The sequence below is a fragment of the Symphalangus syndactylus genome, chromosome 5 (genome assembly GCF_028878055.3).
Source record: "Symphalangus syndactylus isolate Jambi chromosome 5, NHGRI_mSymSyn1-v2.1_pri, whole genome shotgun sequence".
Lineage (NCBI taxonomy): Eukaryota > Metazoa > Chordata > Mammalia > Primates > Hylobatidae > Symphalangus > Symphalangus syndactylus.
The window spans coordinates 92,897,501-92,912,084 of record NC_072427.2 but is presented as its reverse complement, the minus strand read 5'-3'; the positions used below and the strand labels follow the sequence as shown (position 1 = coordinate 92,912,084).

Here is a 14,584-nt window from a genome sequence, read left to right as displayed (position 1 = left end):
ATATGTTTTGCTAATGTAGAACCATTTTGGTGTCTTGGCAATTGGTTCTTATACCAGAGCTATGTATCTTCTCTTCTAGAAAGCGATATTTAAAAGTTTGTATTACTGTTTTAAATTAAGTTTTGACAAGTTATATAATTTTTTTTTAGTTTGGGGCAAATGCTCACATCTGATACATAGTGAGTAATAGCTTAAAATGTCTTTGTTCTTGTCAGTGAATATTCTTGTTTTATCTACCCATGTTAGAAAAGTTTGTTTTAATTGATTTTTTGGGGGGGCCCAGTGAACTGGCTTAACATGGAATGAAACTGGCTTTCAGCATCAACTCTATTTTAAATAACATCCCTGTTCATTAAATAACCCCCTAATTTTTCTGAGTGTGTAACATTTCCAATGGCAGGATTTGATTTTTTAATTTTTAAAAAAGCCTTCACAAAAAGCTTTTCTGTATTATCATTATCTATATTATTTGATAATATAGAGCCATTTTGGCATCTTGGCAGTTGGTTCTTCAACCAGAGCTATGCATCTTCTCTTCTGGGTTTTTCACAAAAGCTTTTGCATGTCCATAAAATGTTATGGACATGTATGGTTAAGGCTTGCATCTTGGCACCCATGTATTTGGGTAAAAAGATGCTTGAGGCCGGGTGTGGTGGCTCACGCCTGTAATCTCAGCACTTTGGGAGGCTGGGGGTGGGTGGATCACTTGAGGCCAGGAGTTCGAAACCAGCCTGGGCAACATGGTGAAACCCTGTCTTAAAAAAATATAAAACCAAAACCAGGTGTGTTAGTACCGCCTGTAGTCCAGGCTACTCAGGAGGCTGAGGTGGGAGGATCACTTGAGCCTAGGAGGTGGGGGTTGCGGTGAGCTGAGATTGTGTCACTGCACTCCAGCCTGGGTGACAGCGGGGACTGTCTCAAAAAAAAAGAAAGCTTAAACTGTGACATCTGTCTGTCTGCTCGCTATCCAGTTATAGACAGCAGTTGAGGCAGCATGATACTGTGGAAAGATCCCCTCCCCATGAAACCATGAACAGAGGCTCCAGAGTCTGGCTGATCTGAGTCTTAACAGGTTCTGTTGGCTGTGTGACTTTAGGCACAGTGATTTCACCAAACATCAGTTCCCTCATCTGTAAAATGAAGTTGATAGTAATTAGCATAGGAATCTTGTGAAAATTGAGATAATGCATGTACATTTCTTCATGGATTTCTTTCTCCTTTTTTCTCTCCTCATCTTCATTCATACTCATTCTGTGATCCTAGCATAAATATTTTCTTCAGAGAGGCCTTCCCCAAACCAGGTAAGCTTCCTTGGCCATGCGTTCTTTTTTTGGCCAAGCAGGACCATTTGTTTTTCTTTCGCAACCCTTACTGCAAATATAATTATTCATATATGTTCTTATTTATAATTGTTCATTAAGTTTTGTTTAATATAATTGTAAATTTAATTTCTCCATTAGATTTTAAAGTCCATTTGGACAGGAATAAGTCTTTCTTGATCATGGCTATAACTCCAGTGCCTGGCACATAGGGAGTTTAGATTCATGGAATGACAGAATGCGGAACCTGTATGTTGAATCCTTCCTGACTACCACTCCTTAGCCGTGTCATCTTGGGCAAAACAGCTTCTCCTCTCTTCAGTATCCTGTATGCCAGATATAGATAGCACTGGCTGCCCTGCCCAGGATTTTGAGAATGTGAAATGAGGCACTGTAATGAAGTGCTGAAGTGTAAAATGCCATATAAATATAAAATGGCACAGTAGCAATAATCTCAGTAATGGGGTTATTCATTGGGAAGCTCTATTGTGACTTAAAGTAATAGTATAGAATTTTAGCTTTGCTGAGTTGGTTGGTAGCTAATATTTAAGAGTTACGATAAATTTAAGCTTTCTTATATGTACTAGTTAGAATGTAGATGGGCCTGTTTCTGACTAAATACAGTGGCTTAAACGAGAAGTTTATTTTTCCTTCATAAAACAACAGGATAGCTTATCTAAGGCTGATATGGTGGCACCATGATATGAGGGAGCTTGGTTCGTTCTGTCTTGTTGCTTTCCTGTGTTTACCATTTTCTTCATAGTACAAGGCAGCTTCCCACTGCATCCACAGTCCAAGAATAGGAGTTTGGGAAGGCACATTCCATCCCTTTAAAGACAAATCTAGAAGTTGCATACATGATTTTTGTTCATACCCTGTTGGTCATAACTTAGTCATGTGGCCATGTTTAGATACAAAGGAGTCTGGGATATGTGGTCTTTGATAGGTGGCTATTTGGCTGAAAAGTTGTGTCTACTGAAGAAGGGGAGAATGGGGGATGATTGAACATTGCCTGTCACCCTTTGAAATGTTTTGGGAGAAGCTTCCAGAAATAGACTTTGAAAATGCAGTGGATTGAAGTAGTTAAGTTTATTTTCTGTGTTTAATCATTAATCTTTTAAATTATGGTATGTGAATTCAAATAGACCATTATGCAAAATATACATAAGTGGTCAGATTAGAAAAATGTAGCTATACTTTTAGTAGTGAAGGGATTTTGGGTCTAATAGTTAGTTTACTGATGCTTTATTTTCTGATAGAAACATGGTTCTTGATTGCTGTGCTTGTATCATGTAAACAATCTTTGAAATCTGAGCTTTTGCATTTAGTGTTAATAGTCCACTGGACCAACTATATGTCTTCCTGCTCATACCCTCAGCAAACAATGCTACAATAACACTCGCATGTTATCAGGATGTCATAAAGATTTGAGTCACCGAACACTGCAAGAAGGATGATAGCAGAGATATTTAAACATACATTTACTATCTAGTATTTTCCTCTTTAATTCCTGTGGGTTTGAAAAAAGAGAAATATAAATGTCTAAGATTCCTTTAAACTATAAAATATTATTAGCTCTAGTACACACTTGGGAAAACTAATGGTTCCCAAACAGTCTTCTGGAGAACTTGTCAAAGTTAAGAGATTTCCAAGCTCAGATGCCTCTCTTTCTGTAGGTTTAGAGTGATGCTCTGGAATCTGTTTTTTTTTTTTTTTTTTTTTTTTTGAGACGGAGTCTCACTCTGTTGCCCAGGCTGGAGTACAGTGGTGCAATCTCGGTTTACTGCAAGCTCCGCCTCCTGGGTTCATGCCATTCTTCTGCCTCAGCCTCCCAAGTGGCTGGGACCGCAAGTGCCTGTCACCACGCCCGGCTAATTTTTTTGTGTTTTTAGTAGAGACGGGGTTTCACTGTGTTAGCCAGGATGGTCTCGATCTTCTGACCTCGTGATCTGCCCGCCTCGGCCTCCCAAAGTGCTGGGATTACAGGTGTGAGCCACCGGGCCTAGCTGGAACCTGCTTTCTTGAGGACTCCAGGTAATCCTGATGCAGTAGGAACATTTTGAGAAACACCGATACAGTTCATTTCTCACATATTAGAGAAGGAGGTGGGTGCAGAGAAGCTGAGTGACTGATCAGTGCCTCAGAATAAGCAGGCCTGGGACTAGCGTTGTTTTTCCTGACTCTTGGTTCTTTGTTCTTTCTACAGAAGAGGAAATAAAGGGCGAGGTGTACAGAGTGCAGTGGGATTTTATAGAAATAGTTATCATCTTAAAGTAAGTATGTGGTTTTTAATGTGGGAGCTCATGTCTAGGGAATGGTTCGCCCAATTGTCCTTTTTGCCCTATAGAAAAATAATGTGAATATTTAAATACTCAAGTGAATGTTTAAAGGTGAAGTGAATATTTAAAGGTGAGAAGCTGAAGGTTTATTAAATAAGGTTTTGTTAGTATCAGCACTATTGTGGGCAGTGTATATACAGCATTAGAATAGATGAATAGGCAGCTACTTACTTGACATGATTAGAAGGAACAAAGGTAGTTCTTGTCCTCAAATTACTACTTTCCTTTTAGGTTGCTTGTAATTTTCACTGTTGGAATTCATTTCATTAGATTAAAGTAAAATCTGGATTCCCTAGTTTAAAATTTTAAAATTAGAATATTCCTAGAGGAATACTTTTTTTTTTTTTTTTTTTTTTTTTTTTTTTTTTTTTGAGATGGAGTTTCACTCTTGTCACCCAGGCTGGAGTGCAGTGGCACAATTTCAGCTCACTGCAGTCTCCGCCTTCCGGGTTCCAGCAATTCTCCTGCCTCAGCCTCCCGAGTAGCTGGAATTACAGGCGCCTGTCACATACCCGACTAATTTTTTGTTATTTTCAGTAGAGACGGGGTTTCACTGTGTTGGCCAGGCTGGTCTCCAACTCCTGACCTTGGCCTCCTGAAGTGTTGAGATTATAGGCGTGAGCCACCACGTCCAGCCCTGGAGGAATATTCTTTACCTGTTATAAGGTTAACACTTTATTTTTATCAATTATTATTATTAGCCTGAAAACCCATAGCCCTAAATTGGAACAGGCATGCCTGTTTTTGCACCCAAAAGTTGCCTTTTGGCCCGCCAAGCCCCCCTATTCCTATACCCTTATAAACCTGAAACCGCAGGCCCCACAAGCAGACGAGGAGATGAAGAACAGAACGACGGAACGGCGCGGCAGAGAGAAGAGAAAGAGTCTGAGTGCTGGGAGGAGTTCCACTGGGAGTGGTCAAAGGGGAGAACAGTCGCTTAGTGCAGGTGTCAGTCCAGAAATCAGAATGATGCTGCACTAAGAATGTTTTGGAAAGGAGGGAAGAACACAGTACATGTGCCCTTTACTGAGAAAAATGAAGGGTATGTTTAGGCCAGGCGCAGTGGCTCACGCCTGTGATCCCAGCACTTCGGGAGGCCGAGGTGGGTGGATCATGAGGTCAGGAGTTTGAGACCAGCCTGGCTAAAATGGTGAAACCCCATCTCTACTACAGATACAGAAATTAGCCGGGTGCAGTAGTGGGTGCCTGTAGTCCCAAGTACTTGGGAGTTGGAGGCAGGAGAATTGTTGGAACCCTGGAGGCGGAGGTTGCGGTGAGCTGAGATCGTGCCACTGCGACAGAGCGAGACTCCGTCTCAATTTCTTTTTTTTTTTTTTTTTTAAGGGTATGTTTAAGAAATGTTATCTTGTGGTATGGTCATGGGAAGGTTCATGTGAGTATTCTCTGGTGGCCAGAGGTTGGTAGCGTTAGCTTGCTTCGATGGCTTCCTATCACTGAGAGCGTTGGTAATGGCATTGTGGGTAATTCTGCCCAGGACCCTGTGCTTGATTACTGGATTAGAGGGAGTGTCCCTGTTTTCTTACTGTCTTATTTGTTAGGGCCCGTATTTGAGCAATGTTACCAAACATATAAGATACGGTTCTGATCATCTAGGATATTCTAGTTTTTAAAGAGATCCAGAAGTAGTATATAGTTTAAAAAAACAAGCTCTGTGGAATGATAGCAGATCCTTTTCACGTTCCGTAATAATAACTGTTTGGTATTTCCTACCAGAAATGTATGCATGTGTATATATACACACACAATTATATATATTATACTTTTAGTATGTATTGTGTTAGAAAACTATGTATGATCCCATTTTTTTAAGTGCATAGACATTAGGTGTATGTGTATGTGTATGGGTGTATGTACACAGTGTTTATGTATTTAAAATCCAAACCAAATGGGATCATACATATTAAACACACAGTTTTGCAACTTAAGCTTTTTTTAAATTTATTTATTTAGTTTTTGAGATGGAGTCTTCGCTCTTTCCTCCAGGCTGGAGTGCAGTGGTGCAATCTCTGCTCACTGCAAGCCCCGCCTCCTGGGTTCACGCCATTCTCCTGTCTCAGCCTCCCGAGTAGCTGGGACTACAGGCACCCGCCACCACGCCCGGCTAATTTTTCGTATTTTTAGTAGAGATGGGGTTTCACCATGTTTGTCAGGGTGGTCTCCATCTCCTGACCTCGTGATCCGCTTACCTCAGCCTCCCTAAGTGCTGGGATTACAGGCGTGAGGCACCGTGCCCTGCCAGCATTTTTTTTACTTGACCTATGTTAGAAATATTTCCATGTCAGCTCACAGAGCTCCCATTTTTTAAAATTTGGGACAGAGTCTCACTGTCACTGAGGCTGAAGTGCAGTGGCACGATCATAGTTCACTGCAGCCTTGACCTCCTGGGTTCAAGCGATCCTCTCACCTTAGCCTCCTGAGTAGCTGAGATTATAGGTGTGCACCACCATGCCCAGCTAATTTTTAATTTTTTTGTTGAGACATAGTCTTGCTATGTTGCCTAGGCTGTTCTTGAACTCCTGGCCTCAGTGATCTTCCTGTCTTGTCCTCTCACAGTGCAGGTGTGAGACACTGTGCCCAGCCCCTATTGTTTTTAGTGGTCGGAAAGTATTCTGTTTTATGGATGTACCTCTATTTAGTCAGACTGCATTAAAGGACATTTAAGTTCATATTTTTGCTCTTTTAAACAATGCTAGTGTGTACTTCTTGCATGTATAGTTGTGTTCTGTGAGTATTGGCCATAGGATGTCTATTTATAAGGAAAGTGGCTGGTTCGCCAGGTATATGGATATTTGAATATGTATTGCCATATTGTCTTCCAGAAAGTAGCAGTAGTTTATGCTTTCACCAGCAGCGTCTGAGAGTGTATAGTTTCTCAAATCTCATCAACACTGTTGTTATCTTAGATTTTTGTGAATGTAATAGGTGAATAATGATGTCTAGTTGTTTGGATTTGCATTTCTTTAATTATGACTGAGTTTGAACACCTTAAGTTGTACTATAAGATTTTAATTTTAAATAACAAAATAATTAATTCTTCATCAGATATATGTTAAAGTATTTTCTGGGGCCAGGCGTGGTGGCTCATGCCTGTAATCCCAGCACTTTTGGAGGCTGAGGTGGGCTGATCACCAGAGGTTGGGAGTTTGAGACCACCCTGACCGACATGGAGAAACCCCGTCTCTACTAAAAATACAAAATCAGCCGGGTGTGGTGGCACATGCCTGTAATCCCAGCTACTCGGGAGGCTGAGGCAGAATTGCTTGAACCTGGGAGGCGGAGGTGGTGGTGAGCCGGAGATTGCGCCATTGCACTCCAGCCTGGGCAACAAGAGCAAAACTCTGTCTCAAAAAACAAAACAAAACAAAAAGTATTTTTTGGGTTCCCTTTATTTCTTTGCTCTGTTGATTGAATAACTGATGTTTTGATAAATTGTAAATGCCTACAGAAAAGGGGGCTCTTGTTCTTCAATTGAGTAAACATTTGCATGTCTTCTGTATGAGATGTGAGTCGTGGTAGAAGCTTTTGATTACAAAAATGAATAAGGTTTGGTTACATCTGCTTTTAATGTTGAGATAGGTGTGTGAATACAGGAAAACTTGAACACAGAGAAGACCATGGCCGTTAACAGTTAGAGGGGTTGACACGAGAGCTAGAAGAGCACAGGAAGTAAGACAATTATGGGGATTCGAGAGTGCATTGTGGAGGAGATGGGACTGGGTCTCGATCTTGAAGAGTGGATAGGCTTTTTATGGTGGAACCTGGGGACTTGACAGTCTGCTGGAGGAAGTCATATGGGCAATGGGTGGTGGTGGGAAATGAAGGTGACTTTGAAGAATGACAGAGTCATATGCCTGGAGCATCAGATGAGGGAGAGAGGGAGGGAGAGTGAGTTTGGTATGTTCAGGGAGTGAAGGGGACACTTGTGGACGTGAGAGTGGTGTTGAGTCTTAAATATTATAAAGAATATGAATTTGGGGCGATTGAGGGTTTTTCAGCAGGGATTAGGACAGATATGTGGGTTAGAGGGAGGTGACACGGTAAGAAGGAGGGTTTGGAAGGCAGGACCATTCTAAATGTAATGTATAGGCATGAGGGAATACGAAGAGGTGAAAAGTGGAAGACAGATGGGAAAGCCTTAAAAATATTCTTAATTATACTTTAATTTCCAACAGACCAAAGTGAGTATTTCTGGATTCAAACAGCAACATGGCCAAGTTTTTGGAGGTAGGAAAAAGAGTATTAAGCTTTGTTGGCAGTATAGTAAAAGGTTCTAGGAATGCAGTGATTAGGTTTTAGTGGGACATGGAAAATATGTCCTACTGAGGACCTGAAGGAACTGTTGAGGAACTGAAGATAGAATTATTATGGTAGTTCAGACCTTACATTAGGAACAGGTGGAAATAATTGCAGCACCATTAAATATGAGCTAAAAAATAAGGCAGTGGGAGAAGGCAATGTTTGAAGCTGTGACTCTGTAAAGGAAAAGGTTGTATCATAATTCATGGTTTGGAAAATAGAGAGTAGCTGAGCATGTGAGCAATTTCATTTTTTTCTGAGCATCTTAGTATTTGCCTGAAAAAAATCTCATATTCTCTTTATTTTTGCATGTATCCTAATTGGAAGATTGGTTATTTAAAAAGCATTTATCTCGTAGAGTGATAGAACTATTTATTGAGCACCTGCTGGTGCCAAATATAGAAGAACCTGGGGCCTGGCAATCAGTGCTGAAACAAAGGCCACTCCTGTCCTTGCTATCATGGATGTTACGTTCTGGCTGGGGGGATCTTTAATAGTTCTTGACTAGGCCTAAGGACTTAGTCTAGAATAGATATAAATTAAATTTTCCTTAAAGTGAACATAGAGTCTATAAAATGGAATAATTTTTGATGTTGCTTTTTGAAGGTCAAAAAATTTTTGTTTCATTTTGGAGTCCTTTTAACAGTTAATTTTGACTTAAAAGTTTGTTTGAATAAAAATAGGACTCTATCCCTTAAGACAGATACTGTCTGTTGAAAAATTTATTCTCATTTGATTATTTTCCTTTGAAAAGAACAACTGTTTAGCACAGTGGTGTTTTTTACTTTATCTTTACATCAAATGTTCGTTATTGAGAGACATTGCTTCTGTGATATAAAAGATTGTTTTGTAAAAGTTTGTCGAAACAACAATGGTAAGAAAACTAATAGAATCTCATTGAGTATTTTACGTTTAATTTTTTTTTTTTTTGTATTTCGTTGTTGTGGTTCTGTAGTACAATTTAAAACATCAGTAAAGCTAGGTAAATTTACCTAGGAATTGGCCTGAAGGCCCACAGTTACTCAGCAATATTAGAGACAGCTATGCAAAGGGAGAAGCCAGGCGTTTGAAAGATTCATGGGAGACAGTTTGTAGGAAGGCTGTTTCCTGAATAAGACAAAGATAGAGACATGCAAAGTAAAGGATGTGGGCCTATAGGGAAGGTCAAAGAATAAGGAAAGTTCATTTGAGTGAGCAGAAATGGAAGAGGGATTTAAGCAAATAGATGAACAAGAATTCTCTCTCCTAAAAAAAAAAAAAACCTACAAAATTCTTTAATGATTTATTATGACTTTTGGGGTAAAGACCACAGTAGTCACAGGACCTGTAAGCCCTGTCACCTGAATGATCTGGCTCCAGCTTACTTACTGCCTCTTCTCACCGGTCTCTGGATCATGTGACTGTACTGGCTCCTGGTCTTTGCATATGCTGCTTCCTTGGCTTGGAATCACCACTTCTATCAGCTCTTCTATCCCTTCTATCAGCTGTTCGTTTTAAAAATCTCATTTCTCCTTGTACTCTTCCTTCATAACGCTTATTACAGTTGATAATTTTTTAGTGCTTATTTGATTAATGCCCTCCAGAGATCAGAACCAGTAGTGTTTTGCTCTCTTTTGTAATTTCAGTGGTTGGCAGGGTGCTTGGCACATAGTAAACACTAAATAAACATTTGTTGAATGAATCAGTGAACTACATGTTTTGGTCTTTACTAGTTGGTCTCAAGGACCAAAAACCTACAGTAGGAAGATGTTTGTTGGACTAAGAGATGAGCAGGAAATATGAGAGCTTTGAGGAAAAAGGAAAGGATGAAGTTTTTTAAAGATACGATTAGAAAGTTCTATGTAGTCAAGAGAAAGAAGATTATTCATGGAATAACTCAACAAATGCATATGAAATGCCTACTATGTATTGAGAATTAGATACTGGAAATGTGGAGTGGAAAGATTCTGTCTTCTATATTAAAGGAGTGTATAATTGTAGTTTACTGAAATGGGGACAGTCTTTAGTGGTTGTTTGGAGCAGGTGTAAGTTGTGGAGAGGGATCAGCCTGGATCAGGATATTCTTCACTGTTCTAGCTGACACAGTGAAGTTCATTCAGCAGTTATATCTGGAATGTAGCTCTGGCATTTGTAGTAGCTTTCAGGTGCATATCGAATATAAGTGCTATAGCCAGGTGTGGTGGTGCGCAGTCCAGGAGCCTGAGGTAGGAGGATCGCTTGATTCTGGGAGGTTGAGGCTGCAGTGAGCTGTGTTTGTGCCAGTGTACTCCAGCCTGAGTGAGTACACTTTGAGTGAGACCCTGACTCAAAAACAAAAACAACAAAAATCTCTGTAGCTTTGATTATTTGTTTAAAGACTGACAGAATAGTTAAAGTTCATTTGGATTCTTCTTGGCTTTAACTTCAAGTTTGGACAACAGAACAAGAATGAGGAAAAGTTTGTAGTATGGACAGGTTTTCAAAAGAATGAGTCGTGTAGTTAGAAAATTGAAGCTGTTGATCTTGTCAGGTGAATGAGCTTTCTTAAAGCTTATAAATGGTTATGCTTGAATATAGTTTTGTAACCTTTTTCAGTGACTAATTTCTGTAGTAAATATTTGGAAAAGCAAATCATCACATAATTCCTGCAGGTCTCTTTGCGCCTGGCTCCATGCTAGACAATTGGGACATAATAGTGAATCAGATGGATATTCATGGTTCCTGCTCTCATGAAGCTTTTTTTCTTTCTTTTTTTTTTTTTAATTAAATTTTTTTTTTATAGTGATGGGGATCTCACTTTGTTGCCCGGGCTGGTCCAAACTCCTGGGCTCAAGTGATCCTCATGCCTCAGCCTCATGAAATGTAAGCCACTGTGCCTAGCAGTTGAAGCTTTCAGTTAGTCAGAACTCCCTGGAGTGAGTGTAAAGGAAAACCTGGCTTGTGGATTGGGTGAGCAGTTCTGTTGATTTACTTATTTAGTTTTGGTAGCACCATTTTAAACAACTTTAAACTACTTGTTGCTTTATTTCTGGTAACATAGGGAGTGTGGGATCACCCTTACTTTACCAAGGTAAAATAAAAACTTGAATCTTCAACCTTTTGGCAGATTATTTTTTAAAAAAGGTATTCTTGTAAATCTGAGTTTCTCCTCTTAAAAAGCAAGCTACTATTTAGGAATAGTAACAATAGCTACTATTAATCAGTTACCTGCAGCAGACCAGCCACTGGCCTACTGAATGAATAACTATTTATTATTAGTTATTTTAATATACCTAGAAAGTGATTGGTTTTATCCCTGTTTTATAAGTTGCAAGGAAGTAAATCATAGTAGATTGCATATGCCACCTCCAGATAATAAAAAGCCTAAACAGTTAAGTGCCGTAGAGTTGAACATTGAGAGAAAAAGAGTTTCTGTAACCCATTAACTGAAGAAATAGATAAAAGTTCTGGCATGCTGGGATTGATACCTTGTGCTGTTGGTTCATTAGTTTTTTTGGATTATAAACAAGATAATCTAACATCTTTCTATGTTTGGGGAAGTCTTTATCTTAGGAGTCTTTGTGGGAGGGAGAGCGATCTCCACCATTAGGAGTCTTTGTGGGAGGGAGAGCGATCTCCACCATTAAGAAAGCTGGCCGGGCGCGGTGGCTCACGCTTGTAATCCCAGCACTTTGGGAGGCCGAGGCGGGCGGATCACAAGGTCAGGAGATCGAGACCACGGTGAAACCCCGTCTCTACTAAAAATACAAAAAAATTAGCCGGGCGTGGTGGCGGGCGCCTGTAGTCCCAGCTACTCGGAGAGGCTGAGACAGGAGAATGGCGTGAACCCGGGAGGCGGAGCTTACAGTGAGCCGAGACTGCGCCACTGCACTCCAGCCTGGGTGACAGAGCGAGACTCCGTCTCCAAAAAAAAAAAAAAAAAAAAAAAAAAAAAAAAGAAAGCTAATTGTTCACTTTCCCCACCACTTTTTGCAGTTAGGATGCAATCCTGTGGCCTCCATGGCTGGCTGTGCTTGACTACCTCAGAGGCCAGTGATTTGCAGAGGCAGGCGGTATGTAAAATCTGTATTCTCTAGTCAAGGAGGGATGGGGATGGGATAGCAGCTTATCTTTTCCATAGGCAGCAGTGACTGAGATTCCAGTTGCAACACTTAGTGCCTGGTGTTGGTATCAGTATAAGTTGCAGTGCCTGAGTCTCATTTGGTCTTCACTGGACCATATCTGTGGTTTGAATTTTGGTTGTCCTTGACTATGTAGCTTTCCAGCCTGGTCCCCATGGGGTTTTCTGTGAGTTGCCTAATACACTTTAATAATTTCCTTTCAGCTTAAACAAAGCCAGTGCCAGTTTCTTTGTTTGCAACTAAGAACCTTTACTTGGAAGATGCTAATTAAGACAATAGATAATTCCAAGGAACTCTCCTGGGTCAGGTTTACCTGCATGTAGATTAGAATTTACTGAGAAGAGTTCACAGTATATATTAAGTGAAATACTTAGAAACCTGTGTATTGATTTAATTAGTTTGCTGAATTTGAGTGCCTCTTCTTGGCTGGGATATGTTTTAGGTGTTAAGGATACAGGAGTGACAAGATTGACAAGGTCCCTGCACTCACAGAGCTTATGTTCCATTGTAAGATGTAGAGTAAACAAGAAAGCAAATAACATGATTACAAAAAATGATAAATGCCATGAAAAAAATAAAGATGGGGTGATGTGATAGGTAATGGGGTGTGTGTGTGTGTGTGTGTGTGTAGGAGTTGTATCTTAGTGTAAAACATTTAAACTTCAGTGTCAAGAATCATGGCTTCTGCTTTTGACTATTCTGAATTTGCCTTCCTACTGTAAACATCTAGAAAACTGGATAAAACACAGGGAACAACTGTTTTCAGATATCAGATAATAGGTAGCACAGAACTGTGATGCCTGACAGATGGGAACCAAGTGAGATGAGCCCTGTGATGGCCAGTTTTCTGCTTGAAGGCACTTTTCACACCTCAGTGCAGGAAGGGGATCCTAGATAAAGCCATGTGGCCCCACTAAGTTGAGAAAACAAAGATTGGAGTTAGGGGTAACCAAGGGTGGTTGTCATTTGAGGAGCAGAATTCCAGAGAGGAGGGAGCTATGCTGAGAAAGAGTTCTTATACGTCTACTTAGTGGTCCCCTTAAATGTTTGATTGTACATGTATAAGGTGAAGTTTCACAAAAGAACAGTTTCTGGGGGAGCTGTAAGCAGAACAAATCTCAGAGTTTACAGAGGGCTGAGAATTATTTGAGTACCTTGTAACCAGAGTGGAAATGCAGGATTCATTGAGACCCCAAAAGAGTTATGTCTTAGTAGTGGCGCTAAACTAGTTCTCAAGTAAAGACCCATCACTTTGCCTGAAAAAAAGCTTAAAAGCAAGCCTTGAAAGAAGCAAACTAATCTGAAACTAATGTAATTGCCTGTTACTACAGTGCCCAACATTCTTTAAAGGAATATAACAGATCCCAATATTAACCATGTAAAATGTCTAGCATGCAATCAGAGATTACTAAATGTGTAAAGAAGCAGGTTAACATGACTCATAATTAGGAGATCAAGCAGTTGAAACCTAGAACTCACACAGATGTTAGGGTTGACAGACAAGGACATTAAAACAGTTATTGTATTTCATATGTTCTGAAAATTTGGCAGAAACGTGGAAGGTATACAAAAGACCCAGATCAAACTTTTAGCAGCAAAAATTACAATATGTGATATGAAAAATATACTGGATTGCATTAATGGTATTTTAGACATTTAGAAGGAAAGATTAGTGAACTTGACACAGAAGAGAAAACTCAGTCAATAGAAATAGTAATGACAGGTAATAGGATTAGCAGACAAGGTTGTTAAAATGGCTGTCATAAAATGCAGGATCAGATTGTGGTTAATGTTGACATCTTGGACGTGAGGTTGGTTTAAGAATAATTGTGACAAGCAGAAGTTGGCTTCATATATACATCTACATGAAGTTAGAGTAGTTGAAAATCAGTATTTGAGCAGAGCAGGGAGTATGGTAGAAGAACTTTATTATGCAGCAGTATATTTATCTCTTGCTAAATGACAATATTACCACAGAGTTAGTAGCTTAAAACATACACTTCCATTTATTATCTCAGTTTCTGTGGGTCAGATGTCTGAGCACAGTTTAGCTGAGTCCACTGCTTTAGGGTCTTAGAAGGCTGTAAAGATGTTGGCTGAGGCTGTGGTCTCATTTGAGACTTAAGCACAGAAAGATCTCTTCTAAGCTCATATGGTTGTTGGCAGGATTCTGTTCTTTGTACACTGTCAGACTGAGGGCCTCAGTTTCTTGCTGTCAGTCAGCAAACATTTGCCATCAGTTTCTTGCCATGTGGTCCTTTCTGACACACCCACTTACTTCTGCAAAGCCAGTAAAAGAGTCACCTTGCAAGAGGTGTACATCTTACGTGTCATAACCGTGGACATGACATCCCATTACCTTTGTTGTAGTCTCTTGCTTAAAAACAAGTCACAGGTACTGCCCACACTCAGGGGGAATGGTCTGCACAGGATGTGAACACTAGGAGGTGGGTCATGGGAGCCAGCTTAGAGTCTGTCCATCAAAGTTCTTTGAACTTTTCTTTCTTAT

The 14,584-nt window shown here is 40.0% G+C and overlaps 1 protein-coding gene across 8 annotated transcripts in view; it reads left to right on the top strand.

Moving 5' to 3' along the window:
• Nucleotides 1–14,584, top strand: part of DYRK1A (dual specificity tyrosine phosphorylation regulated kinase 1A) — a 150,065-nt gene that overhangs the window by 5,668 nt on the left and 129,813 nt on the right. Inside the window, exon 1 of one of the 8 annotated variants that reach the window (XM_055279689.2) lies at nt 3,531–3,592. The exons of 5 other annotated variants lie outside the window; for them this stretch is intronic. The gene's annotated coding sequence lies outside the window, so the exon portion shown is untranslated. Of the gene's footprint in view, nt 1–3,530; nt 3,593–14,584 lie in introns of those variants that run through there. 2 more of the 8 variants (XM_055279686.2, XM_063639285.1) reach the window with 2 other exon arrangements.